The sequence below is a fragment of the Lepidochelys kempii genome, chromosome 2 (genome assembly GCF_965140265.1).
Source record: "Lepidochelys kempii isolate rLepKem1 chromosome 2, rLepKem1.hap2, whole genome shotgun sequence".
In the NCBI taxonomy this organism is placed as follows: Eukaryota; Metazoa; Chordata; order Testudines; family Cheloniidae; genus Lepidochelys; species Lepidochelys kempii.
In genome coordinates, this window is record NC_133257.1 from 15306314 (window position 1) to 15321393 (window position 15080).

The window sequence follows — 15080 nt, forward strand, 5'->3', positions numbered from 1 at the left end:
CAATGTGCAGGAGGTCAGACTAGGTGATCATGATGATCCCTTCTGGCCTTGAAGTCCATGAGTCTATTCTCCACCCAGGACCAGACAAGTTTAAAATGAATTCCTGGTGCAAAGTTCATCGTTTAACTACCATGTTAAACGAGTGAAGTCTAGCCCTGAATTCCCACAGGGGGGCTTTATTGTGGGTGTATAAGAGTGCCCAAGCAAAAAGGTCAAGTCTCTGTAGTATCATGGTCCCAACATGTTCAAGAAAAGGAAGGTTTTTGTACAAATCCTAACACTAAATGCTTCCTTAGGACATCAACCTTATTCCAACCCTGCAAGGTCAGAACACAACCTTAGAACTTCATTCCGCTCTGTCAAGGTTCCTCCCCCACTCTGAACTCTAGGGTACAGATGTGGGGACCTGCATGAAAAACTTCCTAAGCTTATCTTTACCAGCTTAGGTCAAAACTTCCCCAAGGTACAAAATATTCCACCCGTTGTCCTTGGATTGGCCGCTACCACCACCAAACTAATACTGGTTACTGGGGAAGAGCTGTTTGGATGCGTCTTTCCCCCCCAAAATACTTCCCAAAACCTTGCACCCCACTTCCTGGACAAGGTTTGGTAAAAAGCCTCACCAATTTGCCTAGGTGACTGCAGACCCAAACCCTTGGATCTGAGAACAATGAAAAAGCACTCAGTTTTCTTACAAGAAGACTTTTAATAAAAATAGAAGTAAATAGAAATAAAGAAATCCCCCCTGTAAAATCAGGATGGTAGATACCTTACAGGGTAATTAGATTCAAAAACATAGAGAACCCCTCTAGACAAAACCTTAAGTTACAAAAAAGATACACAGACAGAAATAGTTATTCTATTCAGCACAGTTCTTTTCTCAGCCATTTAAAGAAATCATAATCTAACACGTACCTAGCTAGATTACTTACTAAAAGTTCTGAGACTCCATTCCTGTTCTATCCCCGACAAAAGCAGCATATAGACAGACACAGACCCTTTGTTTCTCTCCTTCCTCCCAACTTTTGAAAGTATCTTGTCTCCTCATTGGTCATTTTGGTCAGGTGCCAGCGAGGTTACCTTTAACTTCTTAACCCTTTACAGGTGAGAGGAGCTTTCCCCTGGCCAAGAGGGATTTCAAAGGGGTTTACCCTTCCCTTTATATTTATGACACGCTCCTTACAGCACTACACAGATTGAATCCCTGCAGGAAGGGTCATTACACTTCCTATCCATTAGAGTAGGCCTCCTGATGGCAACTATCTCCAGTTTTCCATTGTGAGCTGATCACAGTACAGAACCAACTAACGAGCACACTGCTCTTTAAAGCAGAATTTAAGCACACTCCTAGGTAGTTGCTGCCTGCTTTCTTGCATGAGCATAAGTGATTCTCAACTGTCAAGATCCTTTGTCACCTGTAATGACCCTTACCCTTTTCATCCTCACTCTATGGCCTTGACCAAGTAAATTTATGCTTTAGCTCAATGTGTCTTCAGTTAACTATGACAGACGGATGTTTTCCCCTCAGGAAACAGTAACAATATCAGGCATAACACATAGTGCATACAGCTAGTCTATGGAAAAATGTATTCATATTACTGGCACCCCATCTTCCATCCTTCCCACACTCTCTTGTTTTGTCTGATTGTAAACCTAGATTATAAAGTCTTTGGTGCAGGACTGTCTCTTACTATACAGCACCTAGCATAATGGGGCCCCAACCTGGACTGGGATCTCTAGGTGCTACTATAATAATCTCCTCTAAATTAGAGCTAGCAAGCAGAGGTTTTTTAAGGGAGTTCTCCATGTGAAGGAGGAGTGATTTACATGACCCATGGGGTGAGTTTGTTGTCTGTTTGCTTGTTGTGTGCTTGCTTGCTTGCTGAGTGCCTATGTAATTGAAGTTTATAGTGTGGTCTGTTTATGGGGTTGTGCACTGAACCTAGCAGCTTGCTAGGCAAGGCTGAGAGCTTCTTAAGAAGGCTCTAGCCTGCCATACTTGGATCCCTTAAGAATCTCTTGATGAGGAGGCAGAGCTAACTCAGGGTTTTAAAAACCATCTTCTAAGTGACCAGAGGAGCTAGCAAACAGGAGACTTTTGCAAGGGAGTTTAGAGAGGGACTGTGACAGCCAGATAAACCTAGCAAACATTCTCTAAACTTAGCTAATCAACATAAACACACACAAAAAACAAAAAGCAAGCAAGCAAACAAAACCCTGCAAGAGTAAAAATAATGCACACAGAAGTCCATCAGCAGAATGCGGGCTATCCAATTTAGTGCACTGAATGCAGCATGTACGATTACCTGCCGTGTGGGCAGATGGCATGGGTACACATTCCGTGCAAGCAACTCATGGCCCTCAGAAACCAAGTAGTGTCTTGAGACCAGAGTGGCTGAACTGAAGGAGCTAAGGGAGACAAAGAGGTACATAGACGAGACTTTCTGGGATGCAATAGAGCAGTCTCACCCACAGTCTGACAGTTTCTGTGCTGTTGAGGATGAAAGCCTCAGAGAAGGAGAATATCAAGCTGGAGTGAAAGGAAACAATCCCACAGCTGGGATCCTCCTTCCAGATGATGTCATGGTATCCTCTCACATTGAGCAAACCTCTCCTGTGGAGGCAACCCGAATTATTAGGAAGAGACTGGTAAGAGTAATGGGGGATTTGATTACTGGAAATATAGATAGTTGGGTTTGTGATGACCAGGAAAACCTCATGGTGAATTGCCTGCCAGGTACGAAGTTTGCCAAGACATCTAGACAGACTTATGTGAGGTGCTGGGGAAGAGTTGGTGATCATGGTACATGGAGGTACCTGTGACATAGGGAAAGGTAGAAGAGAGGTCTGGGAGGCCAAGTTTACGCAGCTGACATGTAAAATTAAAAAGATTGTAGAGGAGTTTCTATACTAAGGACTGGGGGAAAGCCAACAGGTGCAGACATCCCGTAAGGGAGGATTTATTAAAGGGGATACTCTATATCCTAGTAAAGATGAGAGGATAGAAGTTGATAAGGTACAGGTAGGAACTGAAGACAAACAGTCAAATGAAAGAGTCCCATTCAATGACATCACATGAAAGCAGACAGCTAAATATTGTCAGATTTTATGAGTGTTTTTACACAAATGCAAGAAGTCTAAATACTAAGGTAGGTGAACTTGAGTGCCTGGTATTAAATGAGGATACTGATATAACAAGCATGTAACAGGATTTCAACTACCCTGCACCAGCCCTGAAAGGGTTAACTGTGCTGAGGAAACCCCACCCCTCTGACTCTGCTGCACATGCTCAACCTGGAAGCAGAGTATAAAAAGAAGCAACAAAATTCAGTCTGGGCAGGCTACTGAAGGGGGAGGATGTAGACTGCAGGCTTTCTCCAGGAAGCGGCTACTGGCCCCCATTACAGAGCCATGGCACACAGAGCTCCAGATGGACTCTAGGCTGCATGATGAGTCTGGAGAAGGGACTGTGCCAGCAGGAGCTATGCCACTTGAGGACCCCAGAGACCCAGGGGAATGCCTTGCTGAGGGAGAAAGGGTAGGCAGTCCAGGGGACTTAGACTTTTCTCCAGGGGGTGAACCGGGGAAACCAGTCAGCATGTTTTGGGAGGATCCCCTCTCGCTCGGTAGTGAGCACCCCCACCATCGGCAGGGCCCTGGGCTGGGACTTGGAGGAGCAGGGAGGGCCTGAGTTGTCCTACCTTCAGCATCACATCCCCCAAGTGGTGCCCCACTTCCTCAGTGGGCCATGCAATCCCACAGAGGTGGGTTACTTTAACGGCTCTGGCCATTGGGCTACGCTGCCCTGAGCAGAAGGGCCACACTTATTGACTCTGGCCACTAGGCCACCCTGCCTTGAGTGGAAGGGCTGCTTTATAGACTCTGGTCACTAGGTTTTATGGTCAGCATCAAGAACACAGGACCTAACTGGCTGCTATAGTCTTTTCCCCTTCTTCTCATCATACATGACCTGGCACATGGGACGAAGTGTACCTACCCCATGACAAGGCATCACAGAAACTTGGTGGAATGATGATTATCAATGGGATATGGTAATACCACATTACAAAATATATAGGAATTTCAGAGTCGTTTGTGTTGGTGGGTCATCAGCATTATATGTGAAAGAAAGCACAGAATCAAATATAGTAAAAACCTTAAATAAATCACCCAGTACCATAAATATCTATGGATAGAAATTTCATGCTTCAATAATAAGAATATAGATAAGGACCTACTTCAGTCATGATATTGCGGAAATTCCAGATCCCACAATATTAGGTTTCCACCACAATTTTGATTTTCATTAGCTTACTTTGCACAGTCCACACTTTTGCATATATTTTGAGTATGCAATTAGTACTGCTCTAACATTCAATGTCTGTAAAAGGCTAAAGTAACTGGACTCGATTTCTACAGCAGTTGTGGTAAGACGTTTAGTCTTCTGAATTTTATATTGTACCAGTCTGTGGTGAGGTGGATGCCCCACCCCTATGAAAGACAGGGTTACAGTAGGCCAGAGTGGCTCTGCAGAAGGGCAGCCAATCAGGAAAAGGCCTACTGGGATCCAATAAGGGCCAGTATTACAGCCAGCCAATCAGAGCTAGGCTAGGCCCTATATAAAAGCTGCCCAGGAAGGGAGCAGGCAGTCTGTCCCAGACCTTCATGGGGGAAGGTCTGTCTCCTGAGCAGGAGACAGGCACCTTGGACAGAGCAGATTGGGGCAGGCTTGGGGGAGCACAGAAGGGCTCCGGCCCAATACCTGCCAGACTGCGGGCCCTAATAGAAAGGGCCTAGACGGTGCAAAGGGCCAGAGGGGAAGCGTCCCAGGGACAGTTAGACAAGGGGAAAGAAGGAGGGCAGAGAAGCTGCCAGTAGAGGGTCCCTGGGTCGGGACGCAGAGTAGTGGGTGAGGCTGGGTCCCCCCTTTCCTCCTTGTACAGCACCTGGCCGTGACAGACTGCAACCGTCCCTTGAACAGAGGGGCTAAACTCAAGGAATTGTGGTTGGCAGGAGCGAACTGGGACTGTTGTTAACCACCCCTCCCCCCGGAAGGGGGTGAGGGTGGACTTGGGGGCACTGCCAGAGGGCAGTGTTCTGAAGCAGACATCGCCAAGCAGGGAGCAATGCGGGTCCGGACACCAACAGATGGCGAGAGATGGACGGGACACCACCGGCAGAGGGTGCTCCACATGAACTGAGCTAATTCCCGGACTGAACAACAGGAGGTGCAGTGGTGGTGAGTCCCAACCCCGTCACACAGTCACTTTTTTTTAAAATAAATCAGAGAATCATAGAAGATTAGGGTTGGAAGAGACCTCAGGAGGTCATCTAGTCCAATCCCCTGCTCAAAGCTGGACCAGCCCCAATTAAATCATCCCAGCCAGGGCTTAGTCAAGCTGGGCCTTAAAAACCTCTAAGGATGGAGATTCCAACAGCTCCCTAGGCAACCCATTCCAGTACTTCACCACCCTCCTAGTGAAATAGTGTTTCCTAATATCCAACCTAGACCTCCCCCACTGCAACTTGAGACCACTGCTTCTTGTTCTGTCATCTGCCACCACTGAGAACAGCCGAGCTCCAGCCTCTTTGGAACCCCTCTTCAGATAGCTGAAGGCTGCTATCAAATACCCCTCACCTCTTCTCTTCTGCAGACTAAACAAGCCCAGTTCCCTCAGCCTATCCTTGTAAGTCATGTGCCCCAGGCCCCTGATCATTTTTGTTGTCCTCCGCTGGACTGTCTCCAATTTCTCCACAACTTTTCTATAGTGAGGGGCCCAAAACTGGACACAATACTCCAGATGTGGCCTCACCAGTGCTGAATAGAGGGGAACAATCACTTCCCTCGGTCTGCTGGCAATGCTCCTACTAATGCAGCCCAATATGCTGTTAGCCTTCTTGGCGACAAGGGCACACTGCTGACTCATATCCAGCTTCTGGGCCACTGTAATCCCCAGGTCCTTTTCTGCAGAACTGCTGCTTAGCCAGTTGGTTCCCAGGCTGTAGCGGTGCATGGGATTCTTTTGTCCTAAGTGCACGACTCTGCAATTGTCCTTGTTGAGCCTCACCAGATTTCTTTTGGCCCAATCCTCCAATTTGTCTAAGTCACTCGGGACCAAATCCCTACTCTTCAGCGTATCTACCTCTCCCCACAGCTTAGTGTCATCTGTGAACTTGCTGAGGGTGCAATCCCTCCGATCCTCCAGGTCATTAATAAAGATCACTACCTGTTGAGCCCGACAATCTAGCCACCTTATAGTCCATTCATCCAATATATGAATGTAATATACTTGCAGCAAAATGTCTGGTTATCAAAAAAATTAGCAGGCATAACATAATGCTTGACTGTTTATCATTCCAACAATTTTTTTCTTAAACAAAATGTTCTACTCTGGCTTTTCCATATTACTGCTATTAATAAAGGTCCATTATTACTTTTGAGTGATTTTTCCATGTCTTGTCCACAACTCAGCCGCAATTATTTGAAGAGCATCCTGCCCTTCAAGTAGGGCCTGAAGTATAGCAGTAGAAATATACTACCGACCACCTGAACGGGATGGTGACAGTGATCGTAAAATGCTCTGGGAGATTAGAGAGGCTATAAAACCAAAAAAATTCAATAGTAATTTGTGGATTTCAACTTTTCCCCATATTGACTGGGAATATGTCTCCTCAGGACAGGATGCAGAGAGAAGTTTTCTAGACACCGTTAATGATTGTGTCTTGGAGCAGCTAGTCCTGGAACTCTCAATTCTTGATTTTGTACTAAGTGGCAACACAGGATCTGGTCCAAGAGGTGAATATAGCTGAACTGCTGGTAATAGTGACCAAAATGTAATTAAATTTAACATACTTGTATGGGGGGAAATACAAAAGAAACATACCAAAGTAGTATTTAACTTCAAAGAGGGCAACTGCCAAAAAAAAAAAAAGACTAGTGAAATGGAAATTAAAAAGAACAGTCACAAGAGTAAAATGCCTAGAAGCTTCATGGAAACTTTTTAAAAACACCAATAGAGGCTTGAACTATATGCATACCCCAAATATTTTAAAAGAAATAAAATAAAATAGGACATGGACCAAAAAATGCCACCATGGCTAAACAAAGAGTAAAAGATGTGGTTAGATTCAAAGACCTCATTTAAAAATTGAAAGTCAAATCTACCAAGGATATGAAATGAACACAAACTCTGGCAAATCAAGTATAATTAGGCAGGCCAAAAAAGAATTTGAACTGCAACTAGCAAAAGACACAAACTAACAGCAAAAAATGTTTTAAGAACATCAGAAGCAGGAAGTTTGCCAAACAATCAGTGGGACCACTGGACAATTGAGATGTCAAAGGAGCACGCAAGGAAGACAAGGCCATTGTGGAGAGGCCAAATGAATTCTTTGCAGTGGAGACCAATGCAGAGGATGTGAAGGAGATTCCCACACTTGAGCCATTCTTTAAGTGGCAAATCTGAGGGATCAGTACAGGAGGTTTTGGAACAAACTGAGAAATTAAACAGTAATAAGTCACCAGGACCAGATGGTATTCATCCAAGAGTTTTGAAGGAACTCGTATATGAAAATGAAAAACTACTAACTGTGGTATGTAACCTGCCACTTAAATCGGCCTCTGTACCAGAAGACTCATGGATAGCTAATGCGACTCTGATTTTTTTTAAAAAAAGCTTCCAGTGGCAATCCTGGCAATTTCAGGCTGCTAAGTCTAACTTCAGTACAGGCAAATTGGTTGTAACTATATTAAAAAACAGAATTATTAGACATAGATAAATTCTGTATGGTAGGGAAGAGTCAACATGGCTTTTGTAAAGGAAAATTATGCCTCACCAATGCATCAAAAAAGTGGATAAGAGTGATTTAGTGGATATAGTGTACTTGGTCTTTCAGAAAGCCTTTGACTAGGTCCCTCACCAAAGGCTCTAAAGCGAAGAAAGCAGTCATGGGATAAGAGGGAAGGTCCTCTCATGGATCAGTAACTGGTTAAGAGATAGGAAACAAAGGGAAGGAATAAATGGTCTGTTTTCACAGTGGGCAGAGGTAAATAGTGGGGTCCCCCAAAGATCTGTACTGGCACCTGTGCTGTTCAGCATTTTCATAAATCTGGAAAAGGGGTAAGTAGTGATGTGGCAAAATTTGCAGATGCAAAATAGTTAGGATACTTAATTTCAAAGCAGACTGTGAAGAGTTACAAAGGGATCTCACAAAACTGGGTGACGGCAACAAAATGGCAGATGAAATTCAATGTGGGTATGTGCAAATTAATGTACATTAGAAAATATAATCCCAACTATCCATACAAACTGATGTCATCTAAAGTAGCTGTTACCACTCAAGAAAGATCTTGGAGTCATTGTGGACAGTTCTCTGGAAACATCCACTCAATGTGCCGCAGCAGTCAAAAATGCTAACAGAATGTTTGTTAGTAACCATTAGGAAAGGGATAGAAAATAAGATGGCATTATGATATTTCCTACTACATAAATCCATGGTATGCCCACATGTTGAATACTGCTTGCAGAGCTGGTCACTCCATCTAAAAAAAGATATATTTGAAACAAAGTACAGAGAAGGGCAACAAAAATGATTAGGTGCATGGACCAGCTTCCATATGAAGAGAGATAAAAAGATGGAGGGTGTTCATTTTAGAAAGAGATGACTGAGGGGTGTAGTAGAAAGAGAGAGCCTGAAACATGAGGCCTGAACGAAAGTAGCGATCAAGCCCTGCTAATATAAAACAAAGTTAGCAAAAGTCAGGCTATGAGCAGAAGTCAGGGCCTGTTATAAAACATGCCTGCTTTGAAGTTCACAATATCTGGCAAGATCAGGACTGGTATTGCAAAAACACACACAATCCTAAGAAGTGCTAGGCACAGTACACTCATGTAAGCACATTCCCTAAGGGTGGTACCAGAATGCCCTGATACCAAGTATGGTGTACACACTCCCCAAAGATGATACAAGGACACACTGAGCCCTCTTAAAGATGAGGTCAGGATGACAGGCTCATGGATAGAGATGTTTTGATTGAACCAACATGTACAAGGTAAAGGGGGGTAACTCAGCACGTCAGAGTGTAGTGAGAGATTTTTGCTTTGCGTGTTCTGAATAGAGGCTTGCAGAGAAGCCTTGGAAGGGGTTTAAAATTTCATAAAATTATTTCTCTCAATTGGACATAAAAAGAATGGTGACGCTATTAGGGTACGTTGGTCTGCATAAAATAGTAATTAGTTGTAAGATTAAGGCTTTAAATAAACAGAAATTAACGATAGTCTACATTTAGAAAATCTAATATGGTGGCTCAAAATGGCAGAAATAGGGATGACGCGGTAATGGGGAATGACCCAGCAGAATCTTCTAGCACCTTCTAGAATCCAAGATAGTGTCAGGGGTGAGGCTGTCCTACCTAAAACCAGGGATGACATCATAGGGGGGGCTGAAAAGCTGGAAGCTGATTGGCTGGGCCTGAGGGAGCAACCAGTATATAAGGCCAACAGCTAGCAGGCTGAACTTGTCGTGGCTTTGGTGGAGAACAGAAGTTGCAAGATGCGTTCCAAGAAACAAAATCTATCTACCTGAGACGCAGCCACAACAACAGAGCCCTGAGGTTGCCTTGGCAATGGCTGCCATAGCGACCCAGCCAATGGAGAAGGCAGCAGCTTTTAGGACAGCACAGGCTTCCATATCTGTGACCAGAGGGCAGCTTTCGCCTCAGCAGCAGCACGCGCTCTCCCGCAGCAGACATAACGTCAAACATCAGCAGACAGCACTTCCCTTTTGACAGACCAGAAGGACCCTATTGACGATTCAGAAGGATTTAAGAATTAACAGAAGTCAGTGTAGTCTTCTGTTCACTATCAAGGAATGCATGGGTTTCACCTGTAAATAAAGCCGGATGCCTGTGGTCCGAATGAGCTCTTCTCCTACCCATCCGGTAGTCACTTGGCCAGCACTTATTGGATGTTAAATGTTAAAAGCCAAATAGTAAATGCTGGTGTTAAGTGAATGATTACATTGTTATACATTATATAGTCTTTTATTTGCTGCGCCACTTTAATTCTTTCAATAGTAAATCTACTGCATTTTGCTCTTTCTATAAATATCTTCTTTCTTGCTTTTCTAAAATACATGGTAACCACTTATTTCTTTAAATAAATTCTTTTGCTTTCCAAGAATTACTGCTTGTGTGTCCATTCTTGAGCGGAAGGCTGTATCCGTGCCCTTTCAAGGGTTAGCAAGACTAGCTTGCTCTGGGGAGCCCTCTGCGGGTCAGAGACAAGCCCCCTGTTAACACTGGCAATTCCTTTAGGGTGGGCCACAACCTTGTTACCCTTTCTTTAAATTAGACAGATTTGTAGGTAATTTAATTGTCTAAAATCTTAGGGTAACAAGAGAGGCAATACGTAACTTGTGTGTATCAGTGTATAAAATAGGGGTCTGAGAGGGAGTATATCTGTCCAGCCAAGGGGGAAATGGAAAGTCCCACTGTTCACTGTGTTGGTCCAGTGTTATGGGCATACATGCGTTAGTGGTCCTGTAGGGTCTACAGGATACTAGGACTGTGCTTTGTCGACAATAAACCTGGCTGGATGCCTTTGCTACAAACCAAGTTTTGTGGTCTTTGTGGGCAGTTCGATCAAGGTCTGCTGTGTCAGCTATCTGTGCAGAGCTGGGACAGCATACACTGGGAACACACACATGCAGCCAACAACTAACTATAAGGGGATTATGATAGAGGTCTATGAAATCATGAATGGTTTGGAGAAAGTGAGTAAGGAAGTGTTATTTACCCCTTCACATAACACAAGAACCAGGGGCTGCCCAATGAAATTAATAAGCAGCAGGTTTAAAACTAACATAGGGAAGTTCTCATTCACAGAACGCATTGTCAACCTGTAGGACTCATTGCCGGAGAATGCTGTAAAGGTCAAAACTATAACTGGTTCAACAAAGAATTAGATAATTTCATGGAGGAAAAATCCATCAATGGCTATTAACCAAGATGGTCAGGGATGCAATCCCATGCTCTAGGTGTCCCTAAACCTCTGACTGCTAGCAGCTGGGACTGGATGACATGGGATAGATCTCCCTGTAAATCGCCATGTTCTGGTCATTCCCTCTGAAGCATCTTGCACTGTCTACTTCTGGAAGACAGGGTACTGGGCTAGATGGACCATTGGTCTGACCCAGTATAACCATTCTTATGTTCTTATCCCTTCTTGATTCAGACTCCTATATCCTTCTCTATAACTGCACCACATTGGCATTGCTACTTTTGATTGGTTTCAGAGTAGCAGCCGTGTTAGTCTGTATTCGCAAAAAGAAAAGGAGGACTTGTGGCACCTTAGAGACTAACAAATGTATTTGAGCTCAAATAAAAAGAAAAGTCCTCCTTTTCTTTTTGCGACTACTTTGATTCTATCTCCGCTAAAATCCTTATTCAGCTCTTCGAACACCCTTCTCTGTGGCTTCCTTAAGTTCCAGATCTCCAGATTCCAACATATGCAGAGTACAGCTTTCTTACCAGTCAGTTAAATAGATAGAAATGGCAGAACCTCACTAATCTGCTGTTTGCTACATTTTATAACCCTCACAAAAACCTTTGCTGCTTCTCCCCACTTTTTAGCAATGATTTAACAGCAGGGGATTGTCATGCAGCCTCTTTCTAAGAATTTCTCTTCTATATTTCAATGACTTCCTTATTTTTATAAAATATACTAAGTACATTTAGGAATATCCTATGCATAGTTAGTACATCTAAGAGAATCCCATAATTATTAACTCACAGTTGTCAAAATAAATGAATAAAGTACATTTCATGCCAAATTCTTGCTTTTGGTGTTTGTGTATTACTAATTTGGAAAATTCAGTAGACTGCAATGGGTCTCCCAGATGTTAGGGTAAATTATCGAGGCCTTAATGTATTTAATTCAGGTAAAATTTCCCCTTGTGCATAGGGCTAGCATAATGCCTATGCACTACTTAATTCTTATATTAAAGACATAAGTGGTGCACAGGCTTTGTGCAGGCATAACAGCATGATCCACTGAAGTGAATGGGAGTCCAATTGACTTCAGTAGGATTAGGATCAGATCCTAAATGCATTGGAGTGATTTCCCTCCTCTGTGAAGTGCTTTGAGATATATATTCTGATTTCTATTAAAGATACTGTATACAGAATAAAATTACATTGTCTGGCATCTTAATAGCAGCATTTGCCCAGGCTGAATTGTGATATATATGTTACTGGCATTGGACCTAGTTCATTAGTTCAAGTATAATCCAGTTCAGATTTGATTTAAACAATTACCATCTGACACCTGTTCAGTGGCCTGTGTAAAATTAATTAGTGGTCTCTATCCTGTTTGCAATAGACAAGGGCCCACATTGTAAAAAAACAAGATCACCAGGGGAGAGAACTGCAGACATATTCAAAGAAAATAAGTCTGAGAATTCTTCTGGGTTTGTTCCCCCAATAAATTATAGGATAAATAATTTAGAGTTCCAGGAGTGCTTCTTCTAAATTGGAATGAGTAGCTATAATTTATCTGTAATTTTAATGTCAGTGAAGATGGTAATTATAAGACAGTAGTTACTTTTTAATTATAATTGACAATCATCATCATATTAGATTTTAAGTGGTATATAAACATGATGAGATAAGAGTGTAAACAGAAATCTGAGAATTTACTTGAGAAAAAACAACAGTATTTTGAAGCAAATGACATGAAAGCAAAAAAAAAAAAAAAATTGGGCTGACATTTCCAGCATTCATTTGACTTCAGATTCCTAATATGTTACCCTTCAGGGAAAAGGGGCCTCATAATCAGGTTTCTACTATGTATATACATGAAGAGTAACGTTTTAAAAGGCATCTAAGCGATTTAGGAGGCTAAGACCCATTTTCAAAAGTGACTTAGGCCCAGGTCAACTCACATGAGGCACGTAGGTGCTTCTGAAAATCCCACTAGGTACCTATCTGCATCTTTAGGTGCCCAAATACCTTTTAAAAATTGGGTCATAAGTGAGTTAGCCATCTAAATCGCTTAATCCCAGATTTTTAAAGGTACCTCTGTATTGTTCTACCCATCTTTGCAAGAGCTAGCTGATCTAACTCCTTTTGATAATGAGTCTTAGGATCCTAAGTCAGTTGGGATAGCAATGTTGAGTGGAACAATGCCTAAATATCTTTAAAAATCTGGCAGAAAGTGACTTTTGAAAATTTTACTCAATCTATACCAGAAGCAAGTTTGTATGATCTTAAATTAGCTAATATTTACAGAAGATAAAGTGGATAGGTGCATGAGACCTTTTACTATAGGATGTATAGGATGATGAGAAATATAAAGCATGCACTGGCATAGAAGGGCCTAAGGGGCTACTTGGGGTTGGAGTGGCCTCACCCCTCCACACCTGCAAATCATGTCAGGATTGGAGGAGGAGTTAAAAGGAGAGAACTCCACTGAAATGGGGGCAACCCTGGGAAGGGAACAGGCTGCTGAGCTTCTCCAGCCCTGAAGAGAGGGCTGGCCTCGCTGAAGGAGAGTGCGGGATTCCCTAAGCTAAAACAGGGACAAAGCGGAGACTTGCTCTGGAACCCCAGTGAACTCTGATATGGACAGTGATATTCCCAGGGCTGTCTAAAGTAAGAGAGCGCCATATCTTGGTGGGAGCTGCCTATAGGTTTTTCTTTTCCTCTCTGTTGTTTAACCTCATTTGCTGATTGTGGGCTGTTTCATTGCTTCATCTGAGACCCCAAGAGGGGACAAAACAGCCAAGATGCCTTGGCCAGAGGGTTGAGTGCCAGCCCGCTAGAAAGACACACCCTGCAGCACCCGTGGGGGTGGGGGTAATTGGACTTACATGCATGTGCCCGCCATGTTGCTCCTAAAACGGGCGCTCTTCCACATACAGGTTCAGAACAGTGCCATATACCCAACAGAATACCTGCTTTTCAATAAAAATATTTTCTTCAAGGTGTTCTAGCTGTAGACCAGTAGACAGGACTGTGAGTTTGTCAGATTTCACAGTTGGACCTGATTAGTGTCTGGAGAGGACACCTCTAAGGAAAAACCTCAGTCGTATTGAGGATTAAAGTCCTGGTCCAAAGCCCACTGAAGTCAATAAAGGTTTTCTACTGACTTCAAAGATTGATTCAGGCCCTCGGGAAGCAGCACTGTTCCCTCTATGCCATGAGTGGATTAATGACGCATCAAGATGTAATGTTCTATTGGAGGTTCCATCTTGTGAATGAGACCTAAAACAGAACCTGATCACTTGTGGTCATAAGATACTCCATGGGACCTTCTGCAAGTGTAAACCCCACTTATAGTGAGGCCCTCTGACTCCCTCGAGTGGCTGGACCACAGAGGTTTATGAGTGCAACAGGCTTTGAATTGCAGAGCTGAATCTTATAGCTCAGCCAGAAGAGGCTGAAGGCTTTTTTTAGATCTAGATATAGAGGTCCAGGCTTCAAACCTTACTGTAGTGACCACCCTGGGGCACTGTGCTATACAAGAGAGAGAAGGATAGGAGGGGCTCACATTTCCTGCTCAAATTTCACTTTGGGTGATAACATTTTGTCTTCCTAAATCGTCCCTGCAGGTCTCCCCCCCCCCTCCCGGCCTTCTTAACTGAAGCTGTTACAATATATATGTTACAAACATACTATAAACTAAATGTATTAAATCCGCCTGCCCAAGTTCTTGGTGATTGTCCAAGTATTAAAAACTGAAGTATAAATATCCTTAATTCAAACATTTCTATTGCTGAAGACATTTCACGGCATAATAGCCTATGGAACAGTTAAAAGCCTACCATAAATCACAACACCCCACAACCAGCCACCACAAATCTCTAAGCCCACCACTTCCAGAATGCTTGAGAGTGCAGATGAGTTCTGCCCCATGTTCTGAAGGTTAACAAGACCTGGGTTCTGTAAGACAAGAGGGGATGTGAGTTCTGGGACTGCCCTGTGTGGTTTCCCATAGTGGCTCCTACAATCCCCTGCAGTCAGCATAAGGGGAGTGGCAGAGGGAAAGGGAGTGTAGCTAAAGCATGTCTATGTCCCAGTG